This window comes from Suricata suricatta, chromosome 15 (genome assembly GCF_006229205.1).
Source record: "Suricata suricatta isolate VVHF042 chromosome 15, meerkat_22Aug2017_6uvM2_HiC, whole genome shotgun sequence".
Lineage (NCBI taxonomy): Eukaryota > Metazoa > Chordata > Mammalia > Carnivora > Herpestidae > Suricata > Suricata suricatta.
Window position 1 is genome coordinate 71,017,834 of NC_043714.1, and position 18,047 is coordinate 71,035,880.

Consider the following 18,047-nt stretch of genomic DNA (forward strand, 5'->3'; position numbering starts at 1 on the left):
CCTTACTGCACAAGGCGCTTTACCAAAGGGCCCACGATGGAATCCCTTCTCTTTGCAGGTGCACCCCATGGAGAGGAGGACAAGGCCAGGGCCCCTCGATCCTAGTGTTCAGTGACTAAGGGCCACTGGGACCAGTAAAACTGTGTTAGGGAAGGCTTCCAAAAGCAAAAGGAAGGGGGAAGAAACAAATGATGTCTAACATGCCTTTGGCTGAGCTCTCTTAATCCATTCAGGGTTGACTTTTTTTTTTTTTTGAGAGAGAGACAGCACAAGCAGGGGAGGATCAGAGAGAGAAGGAGTCACAGGATCTGAAGACAGGCTCCAGGCTCTGAGCTAGCAGTCAGCACAGAGCCTGACACGGGGCTCGAACCAACTAACCATGAGGTCATGACCTGAGCCAAAGCCAGACGCTCAACTGACGGAGCCACCCAGGCGCCCCATTCAGGATTGACTTTTAATTTGATCCCTACCAGCAGTGAAGCTATGTCCTTCTGGGAAGGACCTCACCTTCAACACCAGCCATTGTTCCACTGTCACTCTGGAACTCCGGATGGGTAGTTTTGATTTTGTCCCCAATTTGTTCTGAAATAGTATGAACAATCAATTCATTACAGGAACTTGAAAAACTTTGTATGTAAATTGAAAATATACTCCTACTTCTTTTTATTGCCTTTAATTATTTTCAGGCAAGTTATGTCCAGTATAGCTGATTAGGGGTTCTGTGATAAGGTTTAAGAGTATCAGGAAGATACTGTGATAACTTAAAACTAATTACATAGAAATGTCCTAAAGATGAATAAAACCACTTTTCTGATCACATTTGCAGAAAAAGATTAGACTCCCAAGAGTTGCATACGAGTCTGTAGAATTTAATGTCCAAGAAATTAAAAGGCAAAGTCAAATTATCTTGTCTTTGTTAGCTAACAGTCTGTAGACTATGGCAAAGCTGTCAGTTAGAGATTCAAATTCCTTTTCAAAATATATAGTTACTATTTGTAAGTGGTTGCCAGTGACATTGCCCAGGCTCCCTTTCACCTAAATGTGGCCAAATACTTGATCTTTGGTCACATGACTCGATGGAGCAGACACCACATCACCACCACAAATAGTATTTCGTGTGGAAGTCCAGGATTTTCTTGTTACAGTAACTAACGTTAACTCCATCAAGAGACAGTGAATAGAATTTAACATCTAAAGCTGACCACCCCTCACTTCTGCTGTACTATGCTCCACCTCACACTAGATATTCATTCAGAAGTGTAGGTAGCAGGAAGCTACTCCTTCAGGAAGTCATTCTGGGCTGTTCGTTCACAGATCTGCTTATTCAAGACCATAGCAAACAAATCTCCTTGTGCTTCATCAGGCAAGACTTAAGAGGATGCATAAAGTTTTCGTAGCCTGGGCCCCACACCCGTGACACTTAAAACATAAGTATATCCCTAGTTTTGGAGCAGTTTTGCCAAGCCAAACAATGTTTCCAGAACCTAAGAATCATAGCCCCCAAGGAGGACACAGAAAGTGAGGAGAAAGAAGGAACATTTTTAGATTCATCCTGGCCATGTTTTTGCTCAGTCTCAAGGCAGTTGTCCAGGGTTCATGGTCTGTGAAACTGAACAAAATTGGGAGTGATCTCCCCAGTTCCATAATGAACCATATTAGGGCACCAATTGCCATGTCGGGTGGGGAGAACCACCTACGCTCACATTTTTATCTTCCTGAGAGTGGCATCTGCGAGACTGTTGCCTATTTAGCAGTGTTTCCAATTTTACAGTGGTGGCGTCTCTAATCATCAGATCTCACTTGAGGTGCCTTTCCTTCCCGTCTTGCATCTTCAGAAAACGTAATCTCTGTTCCCCCTCTGAGCCGTGTCTGACACCCTACTTTAGAACTGCATAAGTGCTCCAACTCACTGCTGGAAACCAACTTGCACCATTTCTCATAAGCAGCCCTCTGCTCCTGTGTCCCAGGGACTGTTGACTCTGCTTCCTGACTGGAATTGCCTAGATCTGAGATACCAACTTCCTAGGGTATATTTCTTCTCTAGTCCCCATGTTTGTCTCCACTGGAGAATCCTCTTCAATGGATTTCTGAAAAGAAACTGGTCCTGTTGTTGCCGAGGCCCATCCAAGCGGGTAGGAAAGGCAACTACCTCGGCCGGCCGCCCTCAAGATGGTGTATCTCCTCAGCTTTTCAAAGTGTGTAATCTTGGACAACAATTCTTTCTTCCGTATCTTCTTGTATATTTTCTCTTTTGGATATACTGATATTAATTAATTTCCATGGGCCATCTGCCTACCGTTCTATGAAGATGCAGCTGGGTTTCTGAAAGTTTCACTTGCCTCATTCATTGGCCTTTTTCCCTCATTAGCAAATGGAGGCTAGCCCGTTTCCCTGAATTACATGCCTTCCTTATTCAAGCTGCCCAGTAGCTTTCAGGTGCTATGATATATAGTCTTCCAGAGCGTTTCACCACAAAAACAACACTAACTCTCACCCCCTCCCCATTTTGCTTGGAACCCATCTTTCAAGAAGACACAAGTGGCAACAGAGGAGAGACATCATCCCATCTTTCACTGATGAGCCTACTTTAGTCTGTCGCGTTGGCAACCTTCAAGCACTTCGGCAGATTGGCATAACTGCCATGGACAGCTGGGCATCGGCACACATCTCAGCAGCGCTCTGGAGCTGGTGCCAGCCAGCGTGGTGCTCTTGCTTCCTCCGTAACCTGCGCCAGCTCTGAGAAAGTGCCAGGCATTGCCTACAACTGCTTCGATGCCTTGTAGACATGTAGGCTGGATTTGTTAGCTTCTTATCAGCTTAGAAATGACTTTGACAAATTTCCTTCCTTTTGAAGGAATGTTTGGATTCCTATTGCATACTCTTGTTTATATGCCAATTAAAGCAGGAAGCAATTATCATCAATTATCATGTGAGACGAGCTACTGTCTTGTAATTACCGTGTTAATTGACATTAAGTTTAGATAGAAATTATTGTTGCCTCCTTCTAACTAAAAACGAAAGAAAGGCATGTCAGGAGTGGAAAAAAAAATCTACAAATATAATCTTCTCCTGTAAGAAAATCTACCTAGAGAACATTTTTCTTTAGTGTTTGTGTATTTCTCATTTCTTAAGTCATTCCTTTGTTTGAAAATTTATTATGATGATGTGGTTGACAGTTTCCAAAATGGTCTCAAATAGTCCATGTCTTCTGGCTTTCTAGCCCTCAAATATACTTCTCTTTCCCACATTAAATAGGACCGACCCGGTCTTCAAGTTGCTTTCTCAAAGAGCTGTCTTTAGCCACCCAAAATGTAAATCTCTGTGTTGGTACAGATGTTAAACTTTGGGACACGTGCTTTAGATAATCCTACAAAGTGATAAAATATAGCTCTTAGAGAAGGTATAATGTTTACAAATCACTCCTTTTGTGAATTACTTTCCATCTGATTCAACTTAATTTAGAATAAACTTATTTCATCCTGTTTTCCCACCTTACACCGGCACTGCTGCTTACCACACTGTTTGTAAAACAATCACTCTGTATAAATCTGACCTTTTAAACTGACCTTTTTCATTTTCTCTATTCCTTTTTCAGCAGTTCATTTAAAATAAAAAAAAAAAACTTGATTAAATAATAATCCTTCTAATTGTTTCTAAATAGAAAACCTGATATTAAGTCTTATTCCTCTACATGTGAGGATAATACTTTGTGGTTTACAGAGCAATTTTTGACACATCATCTCAGATGTAAAATACGGACAATGGCATCCACTGATTATGTTCATTGGTGCTCATTTTACATCAAGGGAACTGAAGGTCTGAGCCACACAGCAACTTATCCTATATCTCAAAATCAGAAAGGGCAGAGCTAGACTAGAAAGCCAAGCTTAGTAAGTTTCTAGTTTACCCTCTGGAACAACGGTCTTTAATGCCTATGTTACAAGGTTATCATAAAGACAGTGTATGCAGAAATCTTGGCATATAATAATACTCCATAAATGGTAACTCTCTTCCCATTCCTCCAAGGTTCACCTGAACACTGTGTGAGCATCCATGGTCCTGTCCAAGAGGAGAATGTGTTTGCCTTAATAGCCCTTACTCGTAACACTCTTTGTAAAGAATCCATTCAGTAGGTTCACTAGGGACTTTATAAAGTAGGCCATGTGTGGGAGCCTGAGGACAGAGTGGCTTTATTCAGCCTTCTAGAATCTGCACACCAAAAGCTGCAATAATGATGACCATCAATGGTGTAGTATAAAGATACACTTGGGGTCCTATCAAGGTTTGCTAGATAATTTCTCCTTGCTGAGTGTGTTCTGCTGCCTACACTTTTGTAGTTTCTGTCCTCATTTGCTGTATGAAAGTCAGATTCTTATTTCTACTTTAATTCTGCCCATTCATGAACAGTTTTATGCAGCAAACACCCTCAATTCTCTATACAAACAGAGGGGTATCGCCATATAGTGGATTTTTGACCAAAGGTCCCGAATTTTAGGAAGATCTTTGTCACCAACAAATTCTATGATATTAGACAAGTCTAAGATTGTTCTAAGCCTAATGTGGCTCACTGTCCAGTGGAAGTTATTGCCCCCTAACTAACTAGCTCACAAGACTGTTGGGAAGGGAAAATGAGCAAATATACGTGAAAGTTCTGTGTGAATTATAAAATGTAGTAAATAGCCAATTGAAATTTGTGAAAGAGATACATGAAAATAAAACCAAGTAAATGAATGACCACATGACCATGTGCCTTCCTTGCTCAAGTTTTTTTAGGCTTAGTCTGGTCTTTGGAAGAAATTGGAACTTGGCAGGTCTGTGCCAGACTGGTGCCTCTCTGCTCATTTTTGTGTCCTTCTTTGGGTATATGTGGTAAGAATACCTATCAGGAAGTCAACCTTGACAAAATTATAGCTGCAAAATACCACATTGTTAACTCTATGGACCCTGTTGTCCATAGTGAACTCTATGGACCGTGTTGTACAGCAGATATATCTACGACTCATTCATCTTGTATCACTTCCCATCATTTACCCTCCTCCAGCCCCTAGTAACCACTGTACTACCCCTTCTAATTCTGCTTCTACACATGGGACCATTTTTAATACCTCCCCTAAGTGGAATCATGCAATATTTGTTCTTCTGAGACTGGCTTCTTTCACTTATCATAATGTCTCATCCATGTTATTTCAATGAAACATTTCAATGAAACATATCCATGTTTCATCCATGTTATTACAAACGGTAGGATTTCCTTCTTTTTTGAGGCAGAAAAATATTCTACATTATGTACATACCCACTCTTTATCCATTCCTTTGTTGATGGACATTTAGGTGGTTTCCATGCCTTGAACATGCTCAACCTAATTATGAGCAATGCTTCACTGGACAGAAAGTGCCAATATCTCTTTGAGATACTGATTTCAATTATTTTAAACAATATAACCCAGAAGTGGGTTTGCTCGATATATGTGGTAATTCTAATTTTAATTTTTTAAGGAAACTCCATACTGTTTTCCATAATAGTTTTACCAATACATATTCCCACCTGTGGGAATAGTGTACAAAGATTCCTTTTTCTCCACTTCCTTGCCAGTGCTGGTCTTCTTTGGTTTTGTTTCTGAAAATAACCATTGTTACTGGTATGAGGTGATAACTCACTGTGGTTTTGATTTGCATTGCCCTGATGATGGGTGATGACAGTGGGCACCTTTTCATACACTTGGTGGCCATTTTGTATGCCTTCTTTGGAGAAATGTCTATTCAAGCCCATTTTTTAATTGGGTTGTTTTTGCTTTTTGGTTGTTATTATTGAGTTGTAGAAATTTCTTGTATATTTTAGATATTAACCTCTTATCAGACAGGTGGTTTGCAAATGTTTTCTCCTATTCTTTAGGTTGCCTTTTTACTATTTTGATTATTTCCACTGCTGTGCGCAAGAATTTTAATTCAATATAGTCCGACTTGTTTATTTTTGTTTTCATTGCCTGTACTTTTGGTGTCATACCCTGGAGATCACTGCCAAGAACGATGTCAAGAAGCTTTTCCCTCTGTTTTCTTCTAGATTTACAGTTTCAAGTCTTATGTCCAACTCCTTAATCCATTTTGAGAAAGGTGAATCTTATGAACAAATGGTGAGTAGCAAAAAAAGCAAATCACCAAGGAGTACATTTTAAAAAATTTTTATAAAAATTAAAAACTAAACAATGTTAAGTAAGCAAACTGTTTAAGGGATACATGTATGATTTATAAAGTTATTTTAAAATAGGTAAGAGTTAAGGGCATATAAGAAAAGGACCTTACAAATATTATCCTACTAATGAGCTCACATATACTCTGAACAGAGGGAAAGTCCATATTGGTTTAGAAGGCATGCTAACTTGCTAACCTTGTTTTTCTGTGAGATAAGGGAGAAACATGGGGAGGGAGGCAGTGGGGATCGGATGTTACACAGAGTCCCTCCCTTATTTCTGCCCTCAGGCAGAGCTTTGGACGTGATATGTCTCCTAGGTATCACTCCATTTGAACTGCAGCCTCATTGAGCCTGCAGAGATTTAACTGTAGGAGACTTTTCTGTCATCTACCCCTTCCCCCAGTCACCAAAGAAGAGATGGCTGGCTCGATGAGATTGAAGTTCGGGATTCTGAAGAATGTCACCTTTAGGATGAAGGCTGGAAACAGCCCTAGTAATATCTCAATATTGCTTCACAGTGTTTATTAGCAAATAAAGGGTACTGAGCATCCTCCCATTGGTCTCCATCCCTCTGACATGATGAGACTTCTGTTGCACTGACATTTTTAAAAGTAGAATCTAAATATGGCCTGGGCTAGAGTGGGGAGGGAGCCTCAATATGGCAGATCCTAAGACAAAAATGCTCGAAAGCGTACCTAGATTAATAAATGTATTTAATACATGTTTATTGCTTAATTATGTTTGCTAATTATGTAGGTAGTACATATATGTATGTCATGTACACGTGACATATATGCATCCATGTGTTCATTCATATGACTCATTATGGACACGTGGTAGGCACTGTTCTTAGACACAGGACAAGTGGAAAGCCTAGTTCTCCCTATCACAGCACTTAAAATCCTAATTCTCTCGCTGGTCCATCACGCCATCTTCATCACTCTCTTGAACATCATCTTCTGATTCACAGCATCCTTCTTCTGGACCCCATGATGGCTACAACAGTTATCATACTCTCTTCCTTTTATCAGTCTTATTTTGAAGGTGAAAGGGTTTCCACTATAAGAACAAACATCTCATATTTTTATAATGTGCATTTTGATATATCCTTTCCTATCCTGTACTTTCACCGAGTTCAAGGATAAAAGAGGGAACCTGAGAGTCACTGGGGTGCAATTTGTAAATGAACTCTTTTTCTGATAAGATTGCTTAGGGACGCATGTTAAGAGAGGCACTTGGTTAAACAGAATGTCATCTGGGGTCCCTTCAAAGCCTGTGGTCTCGCCAGCTTGTTGGGAGTAATGACTGCCTCATTCATCTTTGTATTTCAAGTCTCCAGAGCACAGAGTTCCTGAACTTTCCACACAACAAATGTTTGTTAATTAAATCAGTGAATTAATAAATGAATAGATATTTACAAAGAAATTTTTCACTGAAGTCTGGCTGACAGCGCAAATAGGCTGCCTGAGGCATAAAAAGAGAAAAGAAAGTGTTACCTACCTCATTTCCCAATGCTTCCCCAAAGTATACAATCAGCTATTTACTTACAGTGCCTAGGGCCTCTCTATGTCCTAATTAATTTCACTGAATCCTAGAACATTCCAGGGTAAAAGGACACTAGAGGTCATCTGTACCAGGCAAGACAGTCTACCAACATCTATTTCAACAACTCCACATTACAGCGATTTTAAAGGATAAGGTTTCATTTTTTGCCCATAGCACACTCTCGTGCAGCCTCAGGGGTGTGGACAAAATCCGGGCCCCTTTCATCTACACTCAACCATATTTGGTACCGTTATAATCTCCCAAAGAACCAAGCAGAAAAAAGAAAAGAGTGGGGAGCTTTGTGCAAATTTCATGGTCCACTCCTGGAGCTGGAGTTCCGTCAACATTCATTGGCCAGGACTCAGTCACATGCTTCATGTTCACACCTATCCATAAGGGAAGAATGTGGTCTAGCTGAGTGGCTTGTAAGGAAAGAAACCATGCTAGGTCAATATCCTGCCAGTATCTGCCACATCACATTCAGACACATGAACCCTTTTGGCACGCTTGACTTTGGGGGGCCAGATGTCTGATTAAATGCACCGAAGGGCACTGAACATACTATTACGTGAGCTTTCCATTTTACTTGTGGATGGAATTATTATGAAATTCTTTTTATCCCCTAGCACCTGAGTAACATGTAACAGTGTGCTGTGGGAGAGAAGACTTGATGAAGAGCCCCTCCGCCTCAGGTTCTAACCTCAACTTTTCATGTACCAGGTGTGTGCCTTTAGGTAAGTTACTTAAACCCTCCTAGCCTGAGAGTCCTCATCTATAAAGTGGAGGATAATGCTTACCCCAATGAAAAGATGGAGTATGACCATTAGAGAGCTCTTAGTTTAAGGAAGGTGCCTAGTATATGTCAGTTGCTTTCCTCTTTAATTTTTTCCCATTTACTTTAATCCAGGCTTATCATCCAACAATATATTCTCTCCAGCTTCCAAGTGACAGCCATTCAGATTACTGAACACGGCCATAGGGTCATCATTCAGGGTCTACTCCAGACAAGATGTGTCAGGCTCTTCAACAGTCACGAACTTGACATAGTTTATGATCCTCCAGTGATGACTATGTGGAGGGCCAATATGACTCCCACAGTATGACAGACTTCATCCATATTTCTTTCAGAAGAAACAGGACCAGAGAGGTGAAGTAGCCTGAGGTCACTTCCAAGGAGAAATGGAACTAGAAGCCAAACCCCTACTCCCTACTCTTCTTTCTACCTGCCCCTTCCTTATCCTCCCACATGCCCATGACAACCACTATGTGCTTCTAAAGTTGCTCTTAAGCCTCAAAATGCGAAATTTTTTTTACATGGTCGTGCTATAATTAAGTCATCAGCACAACTCATGAAAACAAAACTGTGTCTTTTTAATTAGTGTCTTCAATGTGAGTGAATGGTTCATTATTCTTTCCCATCTCAAGCTGAGATTATTAAAGCCTGAAGAAATAACAAATAGCCATACAGTGAAATTCTGAACAGCATGGAGAGGGTCACTTTTCTTCCATGGATTCCAGAGCACAGGAGGGAGCTGGGAGGCTTGGTCTTCTGACCAAGCAGCAGGTGGACAGTCTAAAGTCAAAGGAAGCTCCTGCCATTTAGCCCTGGGGCACCCTCAAAGCAAAGGCCTACCATTCAGAGAACAGACCCCTAACAAGGCTCATCCAAGTCTCCTTTAAGATTTCTTAGGTGTGTGGTATTAATGGACTGAATTGTGCCCCCCCAACTCATATATTGAAGACTGAACTCCCAAAATGGCTGCATTTAGAGATAAGAGTCTTTAGAGATAATTAAGGTTAAATGAGATCATAAGAATGGGGCCCTCTAACATTATGACTGATGTCCTTATAAGAAATGACACCAAGGAGGTGCACACACAGAGAAAAGACCATGTGAGGACACAGCAAGAAGGCAGCCACCCACAAGCCAAGAAGAGACGACTCAGGAGAAAAACAAAAGCAAAACAAAACAAACACAAAAAAATCTGCCAGTACTTTGATCTTAGACTTCCAGCTTCCAGAACTGTGTAAGATTAATTTCTGTTGTCTGTGCTACCCAGTCTGTGATATTTTACTATGGCTGCCCTAGCTGACGAAATACAGTGGTTACTGGATTTAGACAAATAACTAATCTAGGACTCCAGTTATCTTGACTAGAACAGAGAAGTCAGTCACCTTTTATTTGGTCTTCTGTAAACAAGGATCTACAATGCACTAGTTCCTGTGCTCAGGGCTGGGGATCCAAGATAAATACGATCTAATCTTTGACTTCAAAAATAAGACGCAGATGTGAAGGTAAACTGATTGCAGTGCAGTATGACGAGTTCATTGATTGACTGTTTTCCCAATGTTCAAGGGAGTCTGAAGAGGAGATGACATTAAAACAACAACAACAAACAACAACAACCCAGTTATGAACACTGAGAGGAAGTTTGCTATGTATCATGGCAGTCAGGAGGACAAACTTTCAGGAAGAGTGTTTTATCATATTTAAAGGTGCGGAGCATCAAACATCAGACAGATTTGGAGGCTGAGTCCAGAGATGTGGGATATGGGTCTGGTAAGTCCTAAGTCAAAGGGTTCTGAGACCCAGGTCTCATCCTCCCTGTTCTGCTGGCCTTGTGGCATCTTATACCAATGGGACCCTGACTCTAGCTTGAGTCAGACAATGCAAACGGTGAAGTGGGGAGCAGTAAGGAGATGGGAAATACTGGGGTTGGGGGTTCTCCCCATTACTCTCTGCTTCATATGCCATGATGGTGTGGCAGGGTCTCCTTCATGCCTCCTGCCATCATTGGACTCACCTTCCTATCAGGGTTCCAGCTTTCAGGTTACATTGGTCCCTGGGTGCCAGTAACACTTCCTCTTCCTTCTTTAGGCCCCCTGGCCTAGGGCTGGTGCTAGTGCCCCCTGTCACCAATCTCTGAGTTGTTTCCATCCCTTGCCTGCCTTCTCAGCAAGGCAATGACCTCCATAACTAATTCTCTGCATTAAAGATCCTCTGAGTTCAATACTCAAGTGGTCTCTGTGCTCCAGTTAGACTCTGCCTAAGACACCCCAACAAAGACCTTGGACTTTATTCTTAGCTGACAGAGAGTCATGGAAGGTACATACACATTGGAGTGACCTATCAGACTCATTTTAGAAAGATGACTGTGGCCACAGGGTGGAGTACGGAATAGAAGTAAGACGCTGGAAAGGGGGAGACTAGAAAAAGGAGTAAAGCAAGAATGCTGGTAACATTTAGGGCTTGAGGCAGAGCTGGTAAATGGCAGACGGGGCTGAGGACATGAGCCAGGATTTCCTCAGCAAGTCTTAACACTGACTTTTGTCACCTCTGACATCCTTAATATCATTGAAGAGCAATTAAGTATAATGTGAAGGTCAATGGACTGGAAGTCTGAGGAAGTGGGTTCAAGTCCTTGCTCTGCCTCTAGCAGACTCAGTGACTTTGGACAAGCCATTTAGTAGGCACTCCTAACCTAAAACAGAAGGTTAGGAAATTAACCTTCTGTTATGGAGTTGTACCTTGCAAGATGGGTCTTTATCATACTTTTCTTCCATTTTAACAAAAAATAAAAAATTAAAAGAGAAGATTCTAGATTCAAGGAGGTTAAACAATTTACCCAAGATTACTCATGAATCAATGGAAGCAGAAATCAAATTCAGGTCTGTGTGACCCTGACACCTGAAACAAAAAAGGTACTGCTTACCTAACTCATTGACTTTTAATCATAGAATGTTCCAGTTGGAAGGAACTGCAAACCTTGTCTGATAGAATTGTCTTATTTTAGAGATGAGGAAACCAGAATCAGAGCTCACTGCTCTTCCGAAGTGCCAAGTGACCTTTTCTAATTTAACGATGCTAATGCTTTTGTCCTTGTCTCTGGTACTTTGGACTCTGTTTCAAAGCTTATTATTTCCCCACAGACTTATATGGAAAGATTATTTATTTTCAATGAATAGAAATAATCAAATGTTTCTTATTCCTCAAAAACAAGCATGCTTGGCTTTCTCCAGGGAGAAAAAAGGAAAAAAAACCTCCTAGCTTTTACTCATGAGAGAATGACTCTAATATTGAACTGGATGTATTTTTACAGGTAGACAGAAGGGTTTGTCCTCCAAGGCCCAATCTTCAAATCTGAAGCCCTAAAATGCAAAAGAATTCTCATAGAACATTGTACTTTGGGTTGTGACCTCTACCTTATTATTTATTTTGCTTTATGGTACCACTTCACCTCTTTGAATAATCTTTAAAGCAATAACTCTTTAGAGAGTTAAATGAGGAATTGTCTATATTTCTCTAGTAAAAATCAATGGTGATTATCTGTGCCTCTTCTTCTGCTTAATATTGTAGAGCATGCATTTATTTTTATTATATTCCCTAAACACTTCATGACATCTGAGAGGACCCACTTCATAACAGATAAAAGTATAGGGATTTTGATTTCAGCAGCATTTACAGAACATCTTTTTGGCTAGGCACAGTGGGAATTATAAGCAACACAGGTACTGAATGTCACCCCATCACTGATGACCATTGTTTTCCATAGAAAGAGATGAAATTGTGATGGTGCTGCATTCCATAGTTAGCCAAGAGACGGTCCAGTAAGTAAGACTAACTTGGGCAGGTGACTCTCCCATCTGGGATCTCATCTGTGAAATGAATAGGTCAAGCGAAGAGGTGCTAAGCTTCCAGCACTATGAGTCTATGATTCCACAATTTCTATGAAATATGTCTGTGCCTGTGAGGCACAATCCCTGAATGATTCCACCCACAAGGACGCCACTGAAACTCAGCTAAATGCCAGAGAGTCTGATAGTTGAGAACAAAATCCATTACCCCAGAATGTTCAAGGAGAATTGGAAAGTTCCATGAGAAAGTAGCCAGGAACCTTGCTCATAATCGGAAGGAGGGGGGGAGGAGCGAGATCACACACAAGTTCTGGGAGCTGGGTTGTAAACGAGGGCGCCTTCACTGAATGAAATGCTTGCCAGGAGCAGGGACCCATAAATATTCCATGACACCCAAGTGATTTCTCAAAATGAGTTCCATTTCTCATTTGTAAATCAAGCCCATGAGTCTTCCTGCTGCTCTTTGGCCTCTGCTGTCAGCCACACTGTGTCTGTGCTGATTCTCATGCTCCCACAAGACAGTCAACCTCCATCTCCTTCCCCTCAATGCGGCTGAGCCCACTCCAGTTTTCTAACATGTGGCTCTGAAATAGCCACATGAAGTGCAGCAGGACACTTGAGAAAACTGAAGCAGAGAAAGCTGATGTCAGCAGATGGAGGGGAAAGTGAAACACAACGGTGCTCAGGAGGCGACACCAGATTGTCCTAATGCTTAAGTTCAGACTCCACTGAAAGTGTTTCTCAACCTTTCCAAGTAACGGCACACAGAAACATGCTAATATCTGTCCAGCACAGTGGAGCTAATAAATGGGAATGCTTGAAATTGGAGGAGATAGGCCTTGAAGTTTTGGCTGCCGGGAAGCTCACTGCAGAGTTAGAGAATCAGTAGTGTAGCACACCTGTTGTAATAGTCAGAGAAGGGATCCCAGCTCTTGAACAAATGACCAAAATCTCAGTGGATTAATAGGACCAGGTGTATTTCTGATTCAGGTCACTGCCTAACTAGGCATTCAAAGGAGCAAATGGCATTCTAAGAGTGGTTCAGGGATCAGCCTCCTTCTGTCTTATCTCATGGTTCTACCATCCTCTAGACCATCCTGCAAATGCTCCACTGGGTCCTTTATAGACAGCACACTGACAAGCAAAAAGGGGAATGAAGAATATCACTGGATATCTTATAACCAAGAACCCATCACTTCCTCCCTTTTCCCACTGGCCAGACATCAGCCATATGACTCATATGACAAGGGACTCTGAGCCTCCGACTGAACACAAGGAGTGAATAGATCCTTAAGCATGGGGCCAGTCTCTGCCACACATGTAACACATCCAGGCTCCTCTGAGGCCACTCTGAGGACAGTGCAGTCCCTGATGAGCACCTGGCATTGCCTGGGACCTTTCTACAACCACGGAAGCTCAGGCTTCAGCTGTGGACCCTACATTTTAATAAGACCCTCAAGTGATCTAGTTTTGAGAAACACTGCCCCAGATTCAGACCCCAACCCCTCACACCTGACATCATCATCAACACTGCTGAGCCCCTCAAAATAGCCAAGAATTTTAATCAATAAAAGTTTTCTATAACTACAATCCCTCTACTCAAAAGTGATGGGGATTGAATGCATTAAGCAATGCAGCCAGGGGTGCCTCAGTGGCTCAGTCAGGTAAGCACCTGACTCGGTTTCAGCTCAGGTCATGATCTTATGATTTCGTGGGTTGAGGCCCCACATCAGGCTCTGCACCAATGGTGCGGAGCCTACTTGGGATTCTCTCTCTCCTTCTCTCTCTGCCTTTCCCCCAATCGCACTGTCTCTGTCTCTCTTAAAATAAATAAAGCTAAAAATTAAAAAAATAATAAAGAAATGGAGCTATCATGCAAAGGTATCCATATCTATTTAATCACCTATTTTATGTTAGGCACAACACTGGACAACCACACACATTATCTCCCTCAGAATCCTGAGGGAGGAGTGAAGATCTCTACAAAAGTAAGAAAAGACAAATCTGATATGTAAAGATGTTTATCAGGATCCCCGGATGGTTAGTGAGAGAGTGGGAAGATACCCAGAACTATGGGCTTGTGGTCTGGTACCTTCCATGCTTGGCCTTGCAGTAGCTTAGTGACATTTCAAGCTTATTTGTTTAAAAATGGTCCAAAAGATAACTTGGAAAGGGCTCTGGAATTATGTGATTTGGAGAAGAATATGAAATGCTCAATAAGAGTTTGAAACATGCAAATTTAAAATTTTTGAATTATTCAGTGGAAAAAAAAGATTTTCTTAAAGTTTAGATTAAAAAGAAAAAAAAAGAGATCTCACAGGCTGTTCCAGTTAATTTTAACCTCGGTGAGAAATAGGACATTTCTCCTGTGCATACAATTAGACATTCAGGAGAGTTAGGACACCCTGTCTCATGGCTGATTTCCATGAGAATTGTATGGCTTGCAGAGATAATTATAAAATTAAACCTCGTGCCAACGTGAACAAGAAAAAGAAAATGCTCCACTGATATTGTGATATTTGAAGGACACGGAAGATGGAGAGAGCCTGCCTTCTGGTCATTCCCAGAATGCACCACTTCTCCAAGACTCTGGGCTCTGGAATGCCTTTTTGTATCTGCCTTTCTTTTTGGTAATATTTGTTTACTCTTCCAGTAATTATTTGCAACTCATTACAACAAGGTTGGAGTTTATAATGATCTCTTTTTTTTAAATAGTTTATTGTCAAATTGGTTTCCATATAACACCCAGTGCTCTTCCCCACAAGTGTCCTCCTCCATGTCCATCACCCCCCTCTCTGTCCCCCTCTTCTTCAACCCTCGGTTCGTTTTCAGCATTCAATAGTCTCTCAGGTTTTGCATCCTTCTCTCTCCCCAACTCTCTTTCCCCTTTCCCCTCCCTACGGTCCTCCTCTCAACAAGCAGGACATTTGTCACGATGGTGATTAGTCATTTTCCAAAGCAAGTATGAGAATACTGGGAAAGACTATCGCCGTGTAGATCCCTAGGCCCCCACCCCAGAAATTTTGCTTCAGTGCATCTGGCTCATGCTCAGGAATTGGAATGCTTAAAAAGCAGCTGAGTGTATTCCATACAATGAAATACTACTCAAGCCTTTAAAGTGAAGAAAATTCTGAAACAGGTGACAACATGGATTAACCTTGGGGACATTATGCCGAATGCAAAAAACCAGTAACAGCAGATAAGTGCTACGTGAGTCCACTCATAAGAGGTATCCAAAACAGTCAAATTCAGAGAATTAAAGAGTGGAATGGTGGTTGGCAGGGGCTGGGAGTAGGGATCAATGGGGTGTTACTGGACAATGGGCTTAAAGGTCCAGTGAAGCAAGATGAACGCACTCTGAAGACCTGCAGCGTCCTTGGTTCAGCGATACGGCTGTGGACTTAAATACCCATAAAGAAGGTAAATCTCGTGTTAACTGTTCTCCCACAGTAAGACATATATTTTTACGTAGCGCGGGTGATATCCATGCAGGCTGGTCTGTGGGCCACACTTGGAGAAGCACTGATGTCTCCTACTCCATAGCTGCCCCTCCTCCCCAGCCCGTCATTACAGCAGGGTCCTGGCTTTTCTCCTCTCACTCTTTAGGGTCTTGCTCCATGCTTGGAACCTCAGAAACCATTATTTTTAGTCTGTCATTCTCAACAAATGTTTGCTTTACAAGTGAAATAAGGAACGACGGGATAAAACAAGGAAGGATGTAATAAATGAACAAATGCATGCGTACCGGGTACAACGGGCTTCCGGGCAACATACTGTAGGTCACTGCCTACATGTTCTGGCCCCCATGTTCTGGAACCTGCTGAAAAATGAACCAACATACTTTGCAGTCCCTGTGCGAAATAATTCTGAGAACTAGCATATTTTCATAGTTTTTTAAAAAATACTAAACAATATTGAGATTAGATAAAAATAACTTGTCCATCTGTTCCAATAAATATCTCCTAGAAAATAAGGTGGCTAACTAATCAGTTTGCTTACTCCTTCGTATATTTAGGCATGCGTTCATTTAACAAATATTGATTAACTATAAGGGGCTAGGCACTGGGGATATAAAACCTAGACTTTCACTGCCTAACAGAGGAAGTGAATATGGAAGCCAATCAGTGTGGTGATATGTGCCGAGGCCTGTGATTAGCAGGAGAAGTTTCTCCTGGGAGTAATGGAAACAGAGAAATTGAGGGATCATTTCTACCTGCAGCATAAGTACTCCCTTGTGTGTAATGGGTTTGATGCCTATGGGAAGACAAGGCAGAATAAACATTTCTGGCAGAGAAAACAGGATAGACAAAGGTCCAGAGAAATAAGGGGGCTGGTATTGATGGAGTGGTATTTTGTCTTCTCTGGAACGCAGGATTTAAGAAATAGGCCTGGAAAGGTTAGTAAGGGCGAGACATGCAAATGCATTATCTTGATAGGGTATTCACACTTGAGAATGGCAAGACAAGTTTTGTCTTTTAGAAAGTTGACTATGGTGACAGAGTGAAAGTGAACTTGGAGACAAAATGTTTCCATAGACAAGGACAGTGGTTGGCGAGCCATTGCACTTGACTGTCAGGAGACATTGAGGGTTAAATTATGTCCTCCAGAAAGAGAAGTTCAAGTCCTAATCCCCCTTATATGTGAAGATGACCTTATTTTAAAGTAAGGTTTTTGCAGATGTTGTCAAATTACAATGAGGTTGTACTGGGTATTGGTGGGCCTTAATCCAATGACTGGTGGTGTCCTTAGAAAAAGAGGGGAATCTGGACACAGAAACATGCCAAAGAGAAGACCATGCCAAACAGAAGTGGAGGTTACAGTGATGGGTCTACAAGCTGAAGGATGCCAAGGATGGCTGGTGCCTCCCAAGAACAATGAATGGACAAGAAAGCGCCTTCAGAGAAAGGATGGTCCTGCCCACATCTTGATTTCAGACCTCTGGCCTCCAGAGCCATGGACAGAATAAATTTCTGTTGTTTTATGCCACCAGTTTCTGATCGTTTGTCATGGAAGCCCTAGGAAACTAATTTTAAAAATGGTAATTAAGACTGAACAGAGGAGAAGGACATACCTAGTTAGGAAACAGAAGCTTCAGGAGTCAGGGAAGATTGGTCATGGGGTGGAGGAAACATGGCGGACGCAACACCTCACACTGGCCTCAATGTTGGACACAGTGAATGTGAACATGTGAGAACCTCCGGGCGGAAGGTAGCTGGCGGGAAGGCGCTCACACTGTGAAGGCCAGCCAGGAGTGACAGGCTGGAGGGTCCCTAGTCCGGGAGATGGAGACCACAGGGAGCAGGGCAGACTGCCTGATGAGCGACTCTGGAGAGAGAAACCCACGCTCCTCCGTACTGTTTGCTGTGCCGCTGGGGAAACATGTGCCTCCCTCCTCTCCTTCAGCAGAACTAATGTATTTTCCTTAAGGTTTGACAAATATGTGTTACTCGACTGAGTGATGTGTCCGTGGCTGTAACGGGCCTGTCCTCCCAAGGCGCTCAGCTACTGTAACATCCGTCCCTGGCCAGGCTCCATCCTCCTCCTCCCTGAGCACCAAGGGACACTCCCCTCCCTCCTTGCAGGAAGGAGTCCCCTCCGCTCTGGCTCTGCTGCCCTGTTCCCATTCCCCGTGCTGAATTAGCCTCTTAATTTCATGCCCTACCTCCAGTTTGGGGTT

The 18,047-nt window shown here is 42.1% G+C and overlaps 1 long non-coding RNA gene across 4 annotated transcripts in view; it reads left to right on the forward strand.

The window, feature by feature from the left end:
- The window catches only part of LOC115279397, a 19,460-nt gene extending 9,317 nt beyond the window's left edge, over positions 1 to 10,143 (forward strand). Inside the window, exons 2-4 of one of the 4 annotated variants that reach the window (XR_003903409.1) lie at positions 6,062 to 6,131; positions 8,362 to 8,469; positions 10,092 to 10,143. This is a non-coding gene — a long non-coding RNA (uncharacterized LOC115279397). Of the gene's footprint in view, positions 1 to 6,061; positions 6,132 to 8,361; positions 8,470 to 8,642; positions 8,674 to 8,863; positions 9,154 to 10,091 lie in introns of those variants that run through there. The other 3 variants (XR_003903408.1, XR_003903411.1, XR_003903410.1) reach the window with 3 other exon arrangements.
- Positions 10,144 to 18,047: the final 7,904 nt, after the last annotated feature.